A 20,677-nucleotide genomic window follows, 5' to 3' on the forward strand; every position below is an offset into this window, starting at 1 on the left:
TTTTAAAAATTTTATTTTCATGTAGACACCTGAAAGTGTCGCATATTTTTTAGACCCTTCTCCTTTATGTTTGGCAAAAAAAAAAAAAAAACAATTGGTGCTTCTCTTATATAAAATCTCTCCACGGATTCTTAAATAACATTTTCGCAGGGAGGGGGGGGGAATTGTCAGGAGAATGTCAAACCCCTCCTTCACAACTATCTTTCTACTGAATAATTTCATGCTTTAAAATACGCTAATTTTCTGTTTAGTGTGCAGCAATATTTTTCAGAAATGAGATGTCCATCTGGAAAACACTACAACTCCCAATCAACAAATCACCTCCGTCCTCCAACTAAGCCATCAAGTCTTCAAGTGTCAATCCAATTCTCTGAATAAAGTTTCTTCCTTTCTCACCTGTTTAACATCAAGCATGGTTTTCCCTTACGTTTTTTCTGTAAGTTTAACTAGGACAAATGAACAGTCCTTCTATGAAGTATGTACTGCAGGAGAAGAGAGCAGCTAGACAGAAGAGGCATGATAACAATAGCAATGCATTTTAGGAGCACATTCATGGTTATAATTCTATCTCTTAGCACATATGATTAAAAGATTCTTATGACATAATATTTTATCATATTATAGCTATGCCATTCTGCACGTGTAGGTCAAATCTCTCATTCTGATATGAAAACTTTCTTCACCTATAATCCCTTGCCTAAACAAACTTCTGTACTTGATTATGACACAATTAATCACCTGGTCATGGAAGAATTATTGTCTCTCACGAAGGTTTCGAAGATATGTTTCGTTTTTTATGCTTCGAACGGTACCATAGCTTATAAATTGAAAAGAGCTAAGGTTATTGGGTTCAGTATTTTTCTATTTTATGTTTTTTATTTTCTTGTATTTTTTAATCTAGAGTTCTATTGTCTTCCCTTGATTGCAATTACGCATGGCTTTTTCTTGATGTGTTCACTTTTGATTTCTAACTTCTTTTCCCCCTAACTTGAAGAGAATAAAGTAGAGATTATATAAACATGCTGGAGAAGTGCTCTTGATGTACCAATCTCATACACACATCTTGAATTGTTGAGGAATTCAATTTTCTTTCATTTTAAAAATATTTTAATTTAATAATCTATTTTTTGTCACTTTTCACGGGAGCATTAAATTGAAATTGAAATTTTTACAAAGCTACCTATCATAGACCAATTGTTGCTTATGATACAATTTTCAAGCATCAATGAAGAACCATTATCCTTATTTTGATAGATTAATTATGTTTCAGGTGCTTCAAGAGTCGACGATCTCTTACAAAAGAAGTTCAGGAAGGTGTCAATTGGGCTATCGATGATGGAGTGGACGTTGACATCTCATTACATATGCAAATGCTTATGAATAGGTAATTTGAATACTAACCAGTATGAAGCTTTATAATTTAAGGCCAGCTCACTTTATACCCACACACACACTAAACTTTGCTGCCCTCAAAAGGAGTTCTGCTTGCCTCTTTTATGCCTAGAAAACTTAAACTGTTGTATTATGGTGGGCAAGGCCAAGGACAATAGCAACTAATTAAGGTATTCAATCTTCTAATAAATTCAATTTTGGTATTCGATCTTCTAATAAATTCAATATTGGTATTCAATCTTCTAATAAATTCAATTTTGGTATTGTTGTAAAATATAGTTTAATATGAAGAGTAGAGAAGGATAAGATAATGCAAGAAATGAAGAGAAAACAATGGAGGAGAATTCTTATTCATTAGTATACATATGCTTTGGACATGACCTTTATTTATAAGCCTCCAGCCACTCAAGTCCTATCCTAATGTTACGAAGATATAATGAGGCTTATAATAGTGTATTATATAACATTTGAAGGTTATAAACTATTAAGATCAGAAACTCCTTCCATGCCATTCATGAGGACATTAAGGATAAAGGAATTCTAAGGATTATGAGTTATGGACATCCATAACATAATATTTATAATACTCTCCCTTGGATGTCCATAACAAACATTGTGCCTCATTAAAACCTTACTAGAAAAAAACTCAATGGTATAAAAACCTAGTGAAGGAAAAAGAGTACACAATATTTTAAATATTTACAAATGTTGCCTCATTAAAAACTTTTTTAGGAAAATCCAGTGGGATAAAACCTTAGAAAGGGAAAAAAAGAATACAACATAATATTTACTCCCTATAGTCTTCCCTTGGTAACAATTTCACTCCATTCCCTTTAATGACATCATCACTTTATGTCTCTAAGTCTGCACATTCCAATTCCATACACTAACTTCTCAAATGTTGAAGTTGGTAGTGTCTTAGTAAGCAAATCTGCAAGATTATCACATCAGTGAATTTGCTAAGCATCTATATCACCGCTCTTCCAACGGTCATGAGTGAAAAAAGATTTTGGAGGAATATGTTTTGTTCTATCTCCTTTGATATATCCTCCTTTCAATTGAGCTATGCACACAGTGTTATCCTCAAATAATATTGTCGAAATCTTTTTTTCTAACAATAAACCACACATCTTTTGGATATGATGGATCACTGACCTTAGCTAAACACATTCTCTACTTGTTTCGTGAATTGCAATTATTTTAGTATGATTTGATGAGGCAGCAGCTAAAGTTTGTTTTGTTGAACGCCAAGATATTGCTGTACCCCCACAAGTAAACAAATATCCAGTTTGTGATCTACCTTTATGTGGATCTGATTGAAATCCTACATCTGCATAACCAATAAGTTGTGATCCAAATTTATTAGAATAAAATAATCCCATATCAATTATCCCTCGTAGATATCGAAATAGGTGTTTAACTCCATTCCAATGCCTTTTTGTTGGGGAAGAACTAAATCTTACTAATAAATTTACAGCAAATGCAATATTAGGTCTTGTTGAATTAGCAAGATACATCAGTGCACCTATAGTAGTAAGATATGATACTTCAGGACTAAGAAGTTCTTCATCTTTCTCTTAAGGGCGAAAAGGATCTTTTTTTCTTATCAAGAGATCTTACAACTATCAGAATAGTTAATGGATGTGCTTTATCTATGTAAAATCGCTTCAATATTTTTTCAATGTAAGTTGATTGATGAAGAAAAATTCCATTTGCTAAGTGCTCGATTTGTAAACCGAGATTTTGTTCTTCTTAGATCTTTCATTTTAAATTCTTTCTTTAAACAATCAACTGCTTTCTGGAGCTCTTCAAGAGTTCCAATTATATTTAAATCATTCACATAGACAATAATTATAACAAACTCTGACTCATTTCTCTTTATAAAAACACATGGAGAGATAAAATCATTTTTATAACCTTCATTCAACAAATATTCACTGAGATGATTATACCACATCCTTCCAGATTGTTTCAATCCATATAAAGATTTATGCAAACGAATTGCATATTTTTCTCGAGAATCTTTACATGCTTCTAGCAATTTAAATCCTTTAAGGATTTTCATGTAAATTTCTGTATCTAAAGAGCCATATAGATATGCTGTAACAACATCCATTAGGCACATATCAAGTTTTTTGTGTACTGCCAAACTAATTAAATATCTTAACGTGATTACATCCACCACAGGAGAATATGTCTCTTCATAATCAATACCAGGTCTTTGCGAAAATCATTGTGCTACTAGTCATGCTTTATATCTAACAACTTCATTTTTTTCATTTCGTTTTCGCACAAATACCCATCTATATCCAACTGGCTTTACACCATAGGTATTCAGACTACAGGTCCAAAAACTTCACGTTTTGAAAGTGAATTTAATTCTGCTTGAATTGCATCTTTCCATTTTGGCCAATCATTTCTATGTCTACATTCTTCAACCGATTTTGGTTCTAGATCCTCATTTTGATTCATTATTTCCACAACAACATTATATGAAAATATGTCGTCGATGATTATATTTTTTTTGATTCCATCTTTTTCCTATGGTGACATAACTTATTGAGATCTCTTCATTATTTTCAGGTACCTGGACCTCTTCTGGAGTGTTTTGATTAGTTGTGTCTCCATACTCTTCTAGAGTACCAACCTCCTCTACAATGCCATCTTTATTTTATGTTCCTTTCTTCTTTCTAGGAATTTTATCTTTGGAACCAATTGGTCTACCTCGTTTCAGACGTGGCTTAGATTCATTTGCACTTTCTAATTGTCATACTGGGACATCAATTCTAATAGGAACATTTTCAGCTGGAATATGAGATTTGGTAATTCTTTTAAGGTCAGTAAATGCATCTGGCAATTGATTTGCAAGATTTTACAGATGAATTATTCTTTTAACTTCAAGTTCACATTACTTTGTACAAGGATCTAGATGAGATAATGATAATTCATTCCATGTAATTTCTTTCTCCAGCTACTTATTTTCTCCCCCTAGTGTTGGGAAAATTGTTTCATCCAAATGGCAATAGTCAAAATATACCGTGAATAAATCTCCAGTTAATGGTTCTAGATACTTGATTATAGAAGGAGATTCAAAACCAACATATATTCCCAACCTTCTTTGAGGTCCCATCTTTGTGCATTGTGGTGGAGCAATAGGAACAAACACCGCAGATCCAAAATTTTAAGATGGGAAATATTTGGCTCCTGACTAAAAGCCAATTGTAATGGGAAAAATTTATGATAACTTGTTGGCCTGATGCGCACAAATGCTGCTGCATGTAAAATCACATGTCCCCATGCAGAAATAAGAAGTTTTGTTCTTAAGAGCATTGGTCTAGCTATTAATTGGAGGCATTTAATGAATGATTTTGCTAAACCATTTTGAGTGTGGACATGAGCAACAGATTTTTCAACTGTTATTCCAATTGATATACAATATTCATCAAAAATTTGTGATGAAAATTCACTTGCATTATCAAGACGGATTGTCTTAATTGCATAATCTGAAAACTGTCCTCTTAATCGAATTATCTAGGCAAGTAATCTAGCAAATGCTAAATTATGTGTTGATAACAAACACACATGTGACCATCTTATAGATGCATCTATTAAGACCATAAAATATCTGAATGGTCCACATGGTGGATGGATAGGTCCACATATATCCCTTTGGATACGTTCAAGAAAAGTAGGAGATTCAATTCCCACTTTCACAATTGAAAGTCTTTTAATTAATTTTCCTTAAGAACAAGCAGCACATAAAAAATCCTTAAATTGAAGAATCTTCTAGTTCTTCAATGGATGTCCATGTGAATTTTCAATAATTCTTTGCATCATAGTTGAACTGGGATGGCCTAACCGGTCATGCCAAACGATAAATGTATCTTGATTGGTAAACTTCTTATTGACTATTGTATTTATTTCAACTGTACTAATAGTTGTGTAGTACAAACCAAAAGATAATGTGGATAATTTCTCTAGAACACATTTCTTTCCAGATCTAAAATCTGTAATATGTAGATATTCAATATCTTTCTCATTTATAGTCTCAATATGATATCCATTTTGTCGGATATCTTTAAAGCTTAATAAATTTCTTTGAGACTTAGATGAATATAATGCGTCATCTATAATAATTTTTGTTCCTTCGAGTAATATTATAATTGCTCTTCTGAAACCATCGATTAATTTAGTATTACTCGCTATGGTATTAACGCTTCCATCTCTTATTGTTAAACAAGTAAAATATTTTTTATCTTTAAGTATGGTGTGCGTTGTAGCACTATCCATAAGACATATATCTTTATTCTTGTGTCCAATGAAAGAAAAGGGAATATTCATATTCTTCAACAAAAAACAGAGAATGTATTAAAATAAATACTTAATAAAATAAAATTTATTCATAGCAATAATGCTTTTATTACAAGAAAACAAGAAAGCTAAATGAAACATAACCTAAATTACAAGAAAAACAAGAAACATAAATGAAACATAATCCAAATTATTTTAATTATTTTTCAACCAAACTTGTCTAATCTTGATTTTCAAAGAAATCAGCCACCTCCAAGTGTGCTATTGCATCAAGACCATTAATATTATCCAACTCATTGATATCATCATTTTCGTATGCAAAATGTGCCTCAACATCATCATTTTGAAAAGTAAAATTTGATTCTACATTATTTGAATTTCTTTTGATGGAGGCTTGATAAAGCTTTGCTAGATGCTCAAGCGTATGACAGGTATGTGACCAATGCCCCTTCATACCACACCTATAACACTGATTTTCAACAACTTTTGAAGGGCTGCTCTTATCACTTTTTTGTCTTTCATTATTTTTATTCTTTTGGTGACCATTAGGATTATAACTAGTATCACCACCACTATTATAATGGTAATTAGCACGTCCCCTGCCACGACCACGTCTACGGCCATAGCCACAACCACGACCTCGACCACGGTAATTACTACGTATAGTCACATTCGCTTCAGGGAATGGAGCTGATCCAGTGAGACGACTTTCATGATTTTTCATTAGCAGCTCATTATTTTATTCAGCCACAAGAAGGCAAGAAATTAATTCAGAATACTTTTTAAAACCCTTTTCACGATATTACTATTGCAGGAGCACATTTGAAGCGTGAAAAGTTGAAAATGTCTTCTCTAATAAGTCCTCATCATTGATTTTCTCACCACATAATTTCAATTGAGAACTTATTTTAAAAACTGTTGAATTATATTCACTTACAGTTTTAATATCTTGCAACCTCAAATGCATCCATTCATATCAAGCTTTAGGTAAAATTATCATTTTCTGGTGGTCATATCTTTCTTTTAGGTTAATCCACAATTCTAGTGGATCTTTTACTGTAAGGTACTTAGCTTTTAGCCCTTCATGAAGATGATAACGAAGGAATATCATTTTCCTTGGCCTTATCTTGACTACTTGCTTGATTTCCAGGTAAAATTGCATTTCCTAAACCTCTGGCGTCTAGGTGAATTTCAGCATCTAGCACCCATGATAGATAATTCTTTCCCATAATATCAAGAGCCGTAAATTCAAGTTTGGTAAGATTTGCCATGATTCAAACTAAAATAATAATAACAATTAGAATTATACAAAATTAATAAATAAAGCAAAATAAATAAATATTATAGTAAAAAAATATTTCACACACATATGTTAAAATATAATTTGTAATAAAACACAATAAAAGAGACACAATATAAAGAAACACAAATATAAATAACCAAACTTACAAAACAAATAAAGCATAATAAATATAAAGAAATGCAGTAAAGCAAATAAATTGATGGACAAAACAAATTGTATTAACAACATAAATTGATCAATACATAAACATAAACAAACACAAAATGTATAATATGTATATATAGTATTAATTTAATGGAAGACCAAAATAATAATAAAAATAATAAAGCAATGAATAATAATAATAACAATAATAATAATAATCATGATGATGACATCAAATACATAAATATAAAGAAATAAAAATAAGTATATCAATCTCCATAAAAAATAGATTACAACAAATAATAAAAATAAAGCAATTGATGTTAAATGAGACTTGATTAAATTAAATTACTAATCACATAATTATTTTCAAATGAATAAAATGGAGGAAATTTAAAATTACTTCATAATTAAGAAAAAAGAAATTATAGGAAAATAAAACAATAAAATATAAGAACAACATAACCATGAATGTTAATAAAATAATGATATAAAATATAGTTATATATATATATATAATATAAGAACACATTAATCTAACTAAAGCTCATATCTTATTATCAGAGCCAATTTGTGCTGATAACGTGTTATAAAATATAGTTTAATATGAAGAGTAGAGAAGGATATAATAATGCAAGAAATGAAGAGAAAACAATGGAGGAGAATTTTTATTCATTAGTATACATATGTTTTAGACATGACCTCTATTTATAGGCCTCCAATCATTCAAGTCCTACCCTAATGTTACAAAGATATAATGAGGCCTATAATGGTGCATTATGTAACATTTGAAGGTTATAAGCTATTAAGATTAAAAACTCCTTCCACGCCATTCATGAGGACATTAAGGATAGAGGAATCCTAAGGATTATGAGTTATGGACATCCATAATATAATATTTATAATAGTTATTCAATTTTTTGTAAATTACTTGTACAATGTGATTCCTTTTGGCTCTCCATGTGTTTAAGAGAAGTACCCAATGTGGGTTTATTTTATAGTCAATCTATTATGTGATCTCTGTTATTAAATATTTTTGTTTTCTAGATGGACCCTAAACGTTTTACTCCCCTAAAACATCTTTAAAAATAAAAACATGGCATTTGCTGACTTGGTACATCAAAGAAGAAAGAACTAGAACCTTTGAGAATATATAACATGTGCCACATATCTATATGGCGAGTTTTTGATATATCAATATAAATATAAATTTGAATTTCAAAATTAGTTTGACTATTAAGTCTAATAATATGATTATTTTTTATTTATTATTATGTAAGGAAAATATGTTAGCTTTAATAAAATTAATTAGTGAATTTTGTAATTAACATGCCTACCTCCCCAAAAGTATGTTTTTCTCTATTTGGAGATGAATTGGTCACAGATCTCATTCAAATAGATGTTAGAACTTTAGAGTGAGTGAAAATCTTTACTCATTATAGGCTCAAAAAATAAAGACAAAATTTATATAAATGAAATATTCAAGAAAAAGAAAAATAATTGAATAAAAGAATTTCTGAAAATTTAATCATCTTAAATGTGTCAATATTAATAATATTAATAATATTTATTTTAAATGTTTTAATTCTAACCCGTGCAACACAGAGGAAGAAGTTTAGTTTAAGAGAAATCACTGTAGAATACACGCATGACATGGGGCTATTAAAGGAACAACACTGATGATGAGTAGTGTAACAGTAACAAAATTGATGGGCTTTATAATATATAAAATTTTAAGAGTACTTAGATTTTTTCTTTTAAAAATTTTATTTTCATGTAGACAATTGGGAGTGCCGTAAATTTTTTAGGCCCTTCTCCTTTATTTTTGGCCAAAAAAAAAATAATTGGTGCTTCTCTTATATAAAATTTCTCCACGGATTCTTAGATAACATTTTCGCAGGAAAAAAAAAAAATTGACCGGGTCAAAAAAGACTTATGATTCATGAAGATTATTTTTCCATATTTTGTCGAAATTTCTGCGTACCTGTTGTATTTTCAGTTGGCACAAGCAAGTGCTCAATTTAAACAAAACTAATTTAAAGAGGAACTTATAATTGTTACTTTCTTATTTCATTAGTAAAATATTAAATTAGTTATCAATGTTTCGTATTATTATTATTATTATTACTTGAATTTCATGTAATACATAAAGCAATTTAATCATTATGTATATGTAATGCAATTTAGTCATATTTATAATGCACGATCATCAAAACATAATTAATTTCACTTACATTTTCCTTTGCCATCTCTCCTTATTAAAAGTTTTCAATCTCATTTACTTTGTTTAGAAATTCAATTGATTAAAATATTTCCTCTCCATTTTATTTTATTTTATTTTGAGTTAATATCCCCATGCTTACACAGGTAATTTAAAAAACTTTAAATACAAAATTATAAAACGCTTTACGTACATATATTATAAAACTATGAAATCACTTTGACATATTTTTAAACACACGTCCCCATCAAAGAAATTAATGAGGCTAAAGATGTCATTACCATCAACCATTACAATTGACTAAATAAAATTTCTATGATTCAAGAAATTCAATAAACCAAATAAAGTAACTGATTAAGCTATCAATAGAGTTGAACTCATAAGGTAACGTCTTAATGTAGTGAATTATAATGCACGAGTCAATCATGAATTCTTGAACATAAGGAACAAAAGGAAGAACCATTCTCATAGAAAAGTTAATCATGAAAAGTAATCAGATTAAATGGTAATATATTATTCAATTACCACCCAAATGAAAGCATTGTGAAATATGATAGACTACACTATGATAAGAACTCCTTGCCATGACCACAAGACTTCCTCCACATCTACCATGGAGATCATTAGGATTCAGGACCCTATTGTATTGTCTTCCCAATGCAAGAGACAACAAAGCCATTAGTTCTCATTCTGGAAGTAATTTAGCAAGTAATATTAAAATTTGAGTTACATTTTTATAGTCACGTGTTTCAATAAAGTGCAATTGAACTTTCAAGGGTAACAAACTGCAAAATTGTCTAAAACATCACACTTCAACCAAAATCTTAATTACAATGCATGGAAGGCTTTTTTAGAACACACCAATAGTGGCTAATGGACCATTAAATTTTGGACATCTTTGCATCCATAAAACCTGAAGGTTATAAACCAATGTAGCAAATAAAATTTTGTAGCACATGGACCAATGAAGAATATAAAAATTTCGGATAAATGCTAGTTGTTTTACTTAAATCATTGATAGCTTCCTCCTCTGCCCCTTACTATCCAAATGCAAAATTTACTCCCTAGAAGTTGCGGAAGGAAAGAATCATAAAATGGTTATCTTTGTAAATGAAATTAAGACTTACCCTTTCTCGACACTGAAGAGGAGCAAGGGATACAAATGGAGCTGCTAAAATGAAAATTATAAAAATAAATAAATGACAAAGATACAATGGATTCAAGTAATGGATACAAGAAAAGTGGTCCACTATGTGAAGTTGCTAACCATTTTTAGATGCCTTTTCTGGGTAGCGATGAGCAGCCTTTCTTTTTGGCCAAATGGGAGGTACGTGTTCACTTGTTCCATTCTTTTGAACTTTCAAGAAATACTTCTATGCATGACTCCATATTTGCCAAAGTGCAGTAGGAGAAGTAAATATATTATACAGCTTTGCAAGAAAAAAATATCAGAGGTAAAAGCAGACCATGTCACAGACATGGAAAATTACCATGAGAAAAATGATGAAACAATTAAACATTTTTTGCATCCTGGAATGAATCTGTCTACATGGCAATCACTACACTCTAAAAATCACATCCATGACTCACTCATATTGCCAATCCAGTAACTAAAAAGAGAAATTCATTGTATAATCCAAGATGAGTTTAAAACTTAACATCTTTTTGATGTAACCTTAGGATATATTCAGACATATAAAAGGAAATTCAGGGGAGGGAAAGAAGTGGAAAAGAAATATCTAGCAGGTCAGAATTATTATCCTAAGGGTACAGCAAATCAGGATTTGGTCATTATGTGTTCAGGGTGGTTATAGATTCAGTTTAGAGGCTGGAGTCACATCATTTATGGCTTGCTTAATATTTCTTTGTTGTTTTGGATAGCACTCAGGACATGTTTTGATTGTTAGATAGGAGTGAGAAGAGTACTGGTCTCTCAAACACCAGTGAGGGAGTTGTTATGTTGTTGCTTTCATTCTCTTTGTTGTAATCTTATTTCAGTATTAGGGAATAGGATATTGGCTAGAGTTAGTGGCCTTTCTTTTTGTGACACTAATTCGGCTATTTGATTTAATATCAAAACCTCAGAATTTCCCATATTTGGTCGGTTCTTGCATTTATTTCCTTATTAGAAATTTGTTATAGAGCAGAGTTCGGAGGTTTTGATATTATGCAGCAGAGTTCTATCAGTTCTCTGCTCAATAAACCTTACAACAAACTGCAACATTATTTTCCTTAGTATATGTCCTGGGATGTCACACCCTAAATTTTTAAAGTATGACCGGCTGGAATACAAGAAAACTCATATTCCATAAACCTAAACCCATATATTATCTGACATATTAATTACCCAAACTCATTGTATAATCATCGTTTGTATTAAACAACTACTAATATGAATAAAATATTTAACTTGTTGTAAAAATTTCTGCAAAGTCTCCCCTGTAAGTTGGACTACCCAAAATCTTTACAACCTGCCAAAAGAATACCCATACAGCATTTGAAGTTCTACTCCAATACAGTATATATGTACAATCCTAAAATAATTCAATCCAGGATCCTACCTATAAGATTCGTGGAGCGAATCTAGAACAAAACCAAGATACTTAAATATTTACATTAATCCACAATCTGGACGGAGCAACAAAATACTTCTTATTTCAAGGAGTCCCACGAGATCAAATGAAGAGTAGGTTCACTTCTACTATCTGAAAACCCAAAAATTCTTCTAGTAAATAACATTCCCAAATAAAAATAATATTAAACAAAAATGATAATTATAAATGTATAATAGGAAACAAAAGACTAATCTAATTACAGAAGGTATTAGAAAATAAAAATATAATTTAATCTTGATAATTGAGTGAAGAAAATAGAAAGGGAAAGTAAAGAATCGTGAACAACCATTTAGAAATATAACTTTCTATATAAAATAGATCACAAAATACAATTCTTAAGAGCAAGAATATGACTTTGAAAAACTTATTTTCTGTTAGGACCTCAACAGAATGAATAACAGGCGTGGACACATAGTCCATGAGGATAAGTAACATCCGGCGTGGCTAGAAGCCACGAAAAAAAAAACAGGCGTGGATTATGTCCACAAAATTACACCCTCCATTCCACATGTGTTGGCTGACACACGGGACTAGCACCTCCAATGTACCCTGCTAGTTAGGTATGTTGTGGCGCGCCAAGGGCTAACGATACTGTCATTAGCAAACAGTATTCTGTATTCAGTCCTGTAAAACATTTTTGGCATGCATGGAATCTATAAACTCTTGTAATTCAAATTGTTCTTTAATTTGGAAGATATAAACAATCTTTTCATGGTAATTTATCTAATCCATGCATGTATGATATACACACACACACACATAAGTGTATATATATATATATATATCTACATTTTAAAAATGAAATACTATGAAAATATCTACATGATTAAAGTTGAATCATAATCAAACTAATTACATATGAATGAACTAAATCTTAAGATACAAATAAAATAAAATAAAAATCAATTCAAAACAATTAAGGTAATTAAATAAGGTAAAAGAAAGATCATTGCTTCTATATATTAGGGAAAATTATTTACTTACCTGGTATGCTGCCAAGTTCTAAAAATTCTCTTTTATCAACTTCAATGTAGCTTCTCCTCTTCTGGAACCCCTATTAGATATAATAAAACTTTAATATCTCTTTCTACAATTTGAATCAATTTTTCATATGTCCACTTTTATGCCTCCTAATTTCTCCATTTTTATTCTTAGTCAAACTAATGGCATTGTTATTATTATATAATCCTAATTATGCTTCTAAATCATCCTTTGCCTTTGTATTAACATATCATAATTTCCTTGTTCAGCAACAAAATTCAAGACTTCAATTTTAATATTAACTAAAGAAACAACTCTCCCTTTAATTGTACAGCTCTAACTCAAAGGGGCAAGAAAAGAGTTTAAAATTTAACATCTAAAGCAAGAAAAATATCAATATTCAGTATATATACTAGCAACACAAAGATGAGAATGAAAAATTCAATTAGCTAATTTAGCATGGTAGAATAGAGAATAGAAGAAAACATCTACAGCATAGAGAATAAGAGAAAGAAATCATTAAGCAAACCTCCAATAATGACAAGTCCACTACTGAACATTCATGCATGGAAAGAAGGGAGGAGGAGATCACGGTTCCCTCAAGTTTTCAGCAATAGTGTGTGGTTTTTTTTCATTTTCATTTTTTTTGGTGCTGTAACAGACCAGCAAGTGGAGAAGAAAAAGAAATGAAGAGCTAAAGAAACAAAGGACCCGATGTAGATGAATGACGAAGGAAGAAGAATGGAGAGTGAAGGTCGGTGGAAGCTTAGAGAATTCTCTTTCCCTCTCTCGCTCATCTGCTCTGCTCTGTTTTTATTCACTCTTTTCTATTTTTTTTATCGACAAGGAAGAAGAAGACTTAAATAAAAGATAATGGGGGAAAATTACAGGAAAAACCCAAAATTATTTGACAAAATTACAAAATACTACCCACAAGATTTTTTTTAATTACTACTACTATTATTTTAGTTATATATATATATATATATATATATTATTTTAAGATTATTACATGGGACGACTCATGAGAATCTGACCTCCAAAAACCCTACAGAAAGAAATTTAGACCCAACTTAGTCTTTCAACCTATCTTAGTCCGTCAAAAATCTTGATAAAATTATCCGTTGACTTTTTGAAGTAGAGGTTTGAGCCTAAAAGTTTTTTGCTAGTTACTCACAATTCTCACCACTAGATTAGACCACCATTATGGCATATTGTCTAAGCTTCAGGTAGTTCTAGGAATAGTACCAAAGTCTATGTGACCAGGTATTTTTAGACTTCAGAATTTAGTCGTTGCTGTTCCCTGATCCTTCAAGTTTTAGCACATAATATGATAAGTCAATGATCGACACCTCAAGTCATAAAAGCTTAAGGTTGAGAACGTATCAGGTATATGTGATCATTGAGATGTTCTTACAACTGTTTCACCAAGAAGGGGGTTTGGGTACCTATCTCTCAAATGTCTACTATGCAACTATATGAAGCATTTTGTCATTTTCTTCTTGTGCTCGAAATCAAGCTTGGATAAGTTTGGACTACATAATATAGCAAAGTGTTTGTTCTTTTGTTTTGGACTGCTCACAGGGTATTTGATGAGATAATGCCAAGGATATGAATGATGCTAAGATCTAACAGTTCATGCTTCCTTGTTTTACCATTCTTGATCATGCCTTATATGACAACAAATTCACCAAAATTTTAAAAGCGACATTACTAATATGCTTTCTTTACCATTAACAAAAAATTCAATTAGACAATATAGCACTTTACCATATTCCATCAATACGATCTACAATGAGCTTTCCTTGTTTAGGTACAAATCCTAATTTGTTTAGTGACTTAAATGTGTGACCTGTGATTGCTCTCATAAGTGAACGAGATCACAATAACAAATTACTCGGAGTATTTCAAGTGTCGAACCCACAGGAAAGTTATATTTTTACTAATTTAAATAATTAATAGTTCAAGAAAAATAGATAAAATGGATAATTTTGATGAAAATATAAAGAATAAAAATAAATAAAGAAAATAATGATGATAAAAACACAATCATTTGAAGCGTTGGAATTTAGGATTCACTCTATAGGTTGCTAGTTTCTATCCTTTGAGTTGACTCGGATCAATTATAATGACAACTATTCCTAAAGTGTCCTAATATTCTCCCGAATTATTAGTCCCTTTTTAATTAGTGTTGAATTCGTTCCCACGATACCCAAGCAACTAATTAAACTGTGAAACTATAGTTTAAGTCATAATAAATTTCTAGAACTATCCCTAGCCTAATTATTTATATTTATTTCTCTATATTTAGGTTCTCTTTTCACCTCCCAATTCATCAAGATTACCCATAAATTTGATTAAATGGTGGCCAGTCATTAAATCAATATGAAGAACAAAAAAAATAAATATATGTAAAAAAAGCAAAAATATTCATAAATATAAATGCAAGGAGTCAAAACAAAGGAAATAGAAAATTAACTCCCTAATTGGGCTACATTTTTATCCCAACTGGGTAATTTGATGTAAAAACTTCATTAACCATCACCTTCCTTCCTCAAACTACCTTCTACCTTGAATTTGCTGCTAGCATTTTATAAATCTCCTCCCTTTCTTCAGCTGTCATATTACTTGGATCACATCAAGCTACATTATCAACTTTTGATTGGCATTCAACATTAAGCACATCATGAAAAAAATCCATCAAGAGTATGTGTGGAAATTGGTGATGGAGACATTGGCTTATGAGGAGATTATAACATTCCTAGGCCTCATGGAACAATTCACTATTTTGCTGTGTGAAGAAGTGAATCTTATCCCTTAATTCTGAAGTCTTCTGAGGAGAATAATATTTCAATATAAATTGCTCATACATCTTCGTCCAAGAACTATGGAAGCTTCTGGTAATCATAAAAGCTATTGACAAGCTTCTCCTTTTAAACAGTACGGAAAGCAATGCAGCTTTAAATCATCATCCGATAGATTATTTAGCGATAGTGTATCAATTACCATATAAAATTCTTGTATAAAATCTAAGGCATCTTCAGTTCGGTGCCCGTTAAAATTAGGTATCGCATTTAAGTGAATATTCTTAAATTCATAATTATGTGCTCTCGTACTCAGTTGGATGCATGACAGATTAGATGTGATGAATGGGCGTTGAATATCTCTAAATGTAATGGATGGCTCTGGAATAGTTTCATCACCCATCTTTCTTCTTCTTTGAGATCTATTTTTCCTGCAAAACTGTTCAATTTCTAGATTAATAGGAATCAAATTTAAATCACCAGAAATTCTCAATTGTATAAAAATTAATAATAAATAAATAAAATTTAAAATTTAAAATTAAAATGAACTAAAAATTAAATAGTTAGTAAATTTGTGACTTCCCTGGCAACAGCACCAAAAACTTGATTGCTCTTACAAGTGTACGAGATCACAGTAATAAATTACTCGGAGTATTTCAAGTGTCAAACCCATAAGGAAGTTACACTTTTACTAATTTAAATAATTAATAGTTCAAGAAAAATAGATAAAATGAATAATTTTGATGAAAATATAAAGAATAAAAATAAATAAAGAAAATAATGATGATGAAAAATACAATCACTTGAAGCATTGAAATTTAGAATTCACCCTATAGGTTGCTAGTTTCTATCCTTTGAATTGACTCGGATCAATTATAGTGACAACTATTCCTAAAGTGTCCTAATATTCTCCCAAATTATTAGTCCCTTTTTAATTAGTGTTGAATTCATTCCCACGATACCCAAACATCTAATCAAACTGTGAAGCTATAGTTTAAGTCATCATAAATTTCTAGAACTATCCCTAGCCTAGTTATTTATGTTTATTTCTCTAGATCTAGGTTCTTTTTTCACCTCCTAATCCATCAAGATTACCCATAGATTTGATTAAATGGTGGCTAGTCATTAAATCAATATGAAGAACAAGAGAAATAAATATAATTAAAAAAAGCAAAAATATTCATAAATATAAATGTAAGAAGTCAAAATAAAGGAAATAGAAAACTAGCTTCCCAATTGGACTACATCTTTATCCCAATTGGGTAATTTAGAAATACATAATAAAATCAAATAACACTGTTCTAAAATCCCAAATTATGAAAAATGATCACAGAGAAAATTAAGGAGTAAAAAAGAAATAATTTTAATTTGTGAAACTCCTCAATGATCTCACTTTCAACCTTCAGAATGCTTCTACGAGCTCCAAATATCTTAGAGAGAAGAATTCTTGAGGTACTCAGATAAGTGATTGGATGCCTTTCCTCTTGATAGAGAAGTATTTATAGTTAAAGTGGAGGCTCCTTCTTTTGTTCCTTGTCGATGCGAGACTCTAATATATATATATATATATATATATTCTCTTTTCCTTCTTTCTTTCTATTTGGTTTATTCTTTTTCTCTGCAAAATATAAAGATAAAAAGATATGAGTGGATTTTGTATTAAAATTTTTTTTATCTTATAATTAACTGATGAGGGAAAAATATATAAATATCAATTAAATAGATATGAAATCTTAATAAATAAAACCAAACTCAAACTAAAATCTATACCTATTTAATTATAAAATATGCATTTATCAACCTGCATAGTAATAAATAGTTGAGTCTTCAAGGTTTGGTGAAGTAGCCATGATATGAGGAAATATAATTACCTTTATCCTTACCAATATTAGCACTGGTGATTAAACGATTAGGTTTCCCTTCAATATCAAGAGCAAGATGGTCAAATATGAATTAGTAGGGAAAAAAACAAAGAAAAAAGAGTGAGAAAAATAAACATAAATATCTTATTTCCATCATGCAGACACAAATTTGAGCCAGTCAACAAAATAATATTCTTTTACTTCATTTAATTACAAAAAAACCCATAAATATGAAGGAAATTAAGCAATCCCAGCCCCGGCATTAGGCAAAAACCAAATCTCACATACTAAGGAAGCACACATGTGTAAGCTAAAAAAGTACTTACTTTCAAATCGGCCCGAGAAGTATAAATTTGCAGTAGCATGGATCTTATAAGCCAAAAAATAAATGTTCCTTAAATTGCCCGTGCAAGGCTTAGACGACTAAATGAAAAACAAAACGAACCTAGAACATCGAGGGCATCACCAATCTTCCACTCTGACTTACACTGAGATCGACGGAGCCAAACAAATCCTCTAAGAAGGGAAAAAGTGAACAAAAAACAGACCAGAGACAAACGACGCACAACAGGATAGTTGGAGAACAAAAATCTCACCTAGAAGGTGCACATGAAGATGACCTCTGATGCAAAAGATTCACCATAATATCATGAACACCCGACAGATCAAGCGAAGTGAGGGACGGTAGCTGAAAGAACAAAATGAGCGGACGATCAAAAAGGGAAAGGTCAATTTCAAGATCCCTGGCCTTGTCTAGATTGTAGACGTCATTGGGGGCAATCCTCACATAGTGAAACCGCTCACTAAGCAGACCATGAACACAATATGGTGATAGACAATTAGCCCTATGTAGAAAATATCACTTGAAATTGATCAATAATTAAACCAAAGGAAGAAAAAAAAACTGTATGGGAACTCAGTAATGTGGTAGACTCCGACCAATGAACCCATTTTTATACAATCGTCTCACAATACTTCTTCCTTTACACTGATACCCATGAATCATCACCTCATCTAATGAACAAAAGACAGGGAAATAGAAAACACAACCAAGCAAATGACATGACCACACAAACCATTTACGAGGACAATCCACATTAGTGATTTTCCAGTCACCCTCTGCCATCAAACCCACCAACATAAACACACAATTCCTCCAAAGATCAACCACAAGAATAAGCAAAGAAGGACAAATGGAGATGCTAAGACAAAAAATGCACGAATATGATGACAAAAATTTCACTTGACGATGTTCTGCACATATGAATACCACACTGGGCAAACAAAATATTTATTTTCACCTGGTGGGGCAAAACGGCAACACAAAAATCACTAAGAACTCGAAAATTGTTAAAATCCCGCCAACTAACCAACTGACCTTTCCAGTGTGTTTGATTTTTAGTTTGTTAAAATTCATTTGATGAAAATTCATATAATAAAAGTCAGTTGTTATAATAAAATTTATATTTGAATATATTTTTTAAAAAATTAATTTGATACATTAAAAGTTATTTAAATTGTGATAGTGAAATGTGCTTTTGAATATATAATTATCAAAAAAGACATTAATTTATAATTATTTGTAACTTTTATTATACAAATATAATTTATTTAAAATATTTAAAAAATGTGATAAAGATTTTAAATAACATAAATTTTGATTTATAATGATAAAAAATTGATCTCTAGTTATTTGTACATTTTAAATTTGCAACTTTAAAGAATGTGATAAAGATTTATAATTTTTATTATACATTAATGTTAAAAATTAACATGATTAATTATTTAATTTATAATACTAAAAAATTGATACTTAATTATTATTATTGAAATGATAATTATATTTTTAATGAATTAATTATTTTTTAAATAAAAAAATTAAACTTGAAATAGTATGATAAAATAATGTCACACTTTTCAAAAGCTTCATTATTTTAAGTTGGCCCAAAACACATTCAACAATATTTAAAAATGACTTTTTAAATAAATTTTTTAAAAAATATTAAAAATCAAATAACATTTAATTTTTAAAAAGTAAGAAAATACTTTTTGAATATTAAAAGCTGTAAATCAAACGGACCCTTCATTTATCCCATGGATGCGAGAGTAGCCTCCCCTTTCTCCATCTTTTTCTGTGTTATAGTAGTTAGATTCAAAATAAAATATAAAATATTAATTGTGGTGAGGAAAAAACAAACAAGGACCACCAAATATTATAATATTATTATTAATTATTAATACTGCAATATTCGAATCTCTATCTCTAATATCATAATATTATATTATAATTATAATAGTACAATATTATTATAATTATAATAGTACAATAGATGGAGAACCGGAACACATAATGACCTGGGCCACATTAATAAAGGCAATGGATTGAGCACTATTCATTCACTATAGATATAGCCATCTCGCGTTAGCAAAGGTAACTAGTGTCCCACCTGTGCGATGCACGAGCAAAATATCTTTTAATTAAATTAATTCAATGTGTTTTCACCTTGTAGGATAAATTATATTATAGAGCATTATTGTTGTTACACACTATATATTTGAATCAACATTGATGTGTTATTTAGTTTTCTTTTTTTTTTACTATTTATGATCTTTAGCTAAAATACATTAATTTGTAACCAATCGAACCAATGATATTGTAAATGACATAATTGTAATTAATTATGATGGAAAAGAACAAGTCATAAGCAAAAATTTAGGTAAATAATCAGTGTAATGTATAACATAAAAATAAAGAACTATAATCTATTTTTCAATATTTTCAAATATATCTTGGAATACAATATTAGTTATTTTTGAAGAAGCTTTTTTTTTTTGTGAATTAGTATCTTTAGGTTTTTTATGTGTAGATTCATTTGCATCTAACCAAACTGAAAACATCAAAGAAATGAAAGTAGTAGTAATAATAATAATGATAGTGATAAACTAATCTTGAAACCTCTTTCTCTCGCTTGTGCTCCATTATAATTTGTATTCAAGAATCTTCTATACTCTCTTTTTCATAAAATACAAAAGCAATTGACCAG

This window comes from Prosopis cineraria, unplaced genomic scaffold (assembly GCF_029017545.1).
Source record: "Prosopis cineraria cultivar Desert tree isolate PC_DT_omini unplaced genomic scaffold, ASM2901754v1 PC12, whole genome shotgun sequence".
Lineage (NCBI taxonomy): Eukaryota > Viridiplantae > Streptophyta > Magnoliopsida > Fabales > Fabaceae > Prosopis > Prosopis cineraria.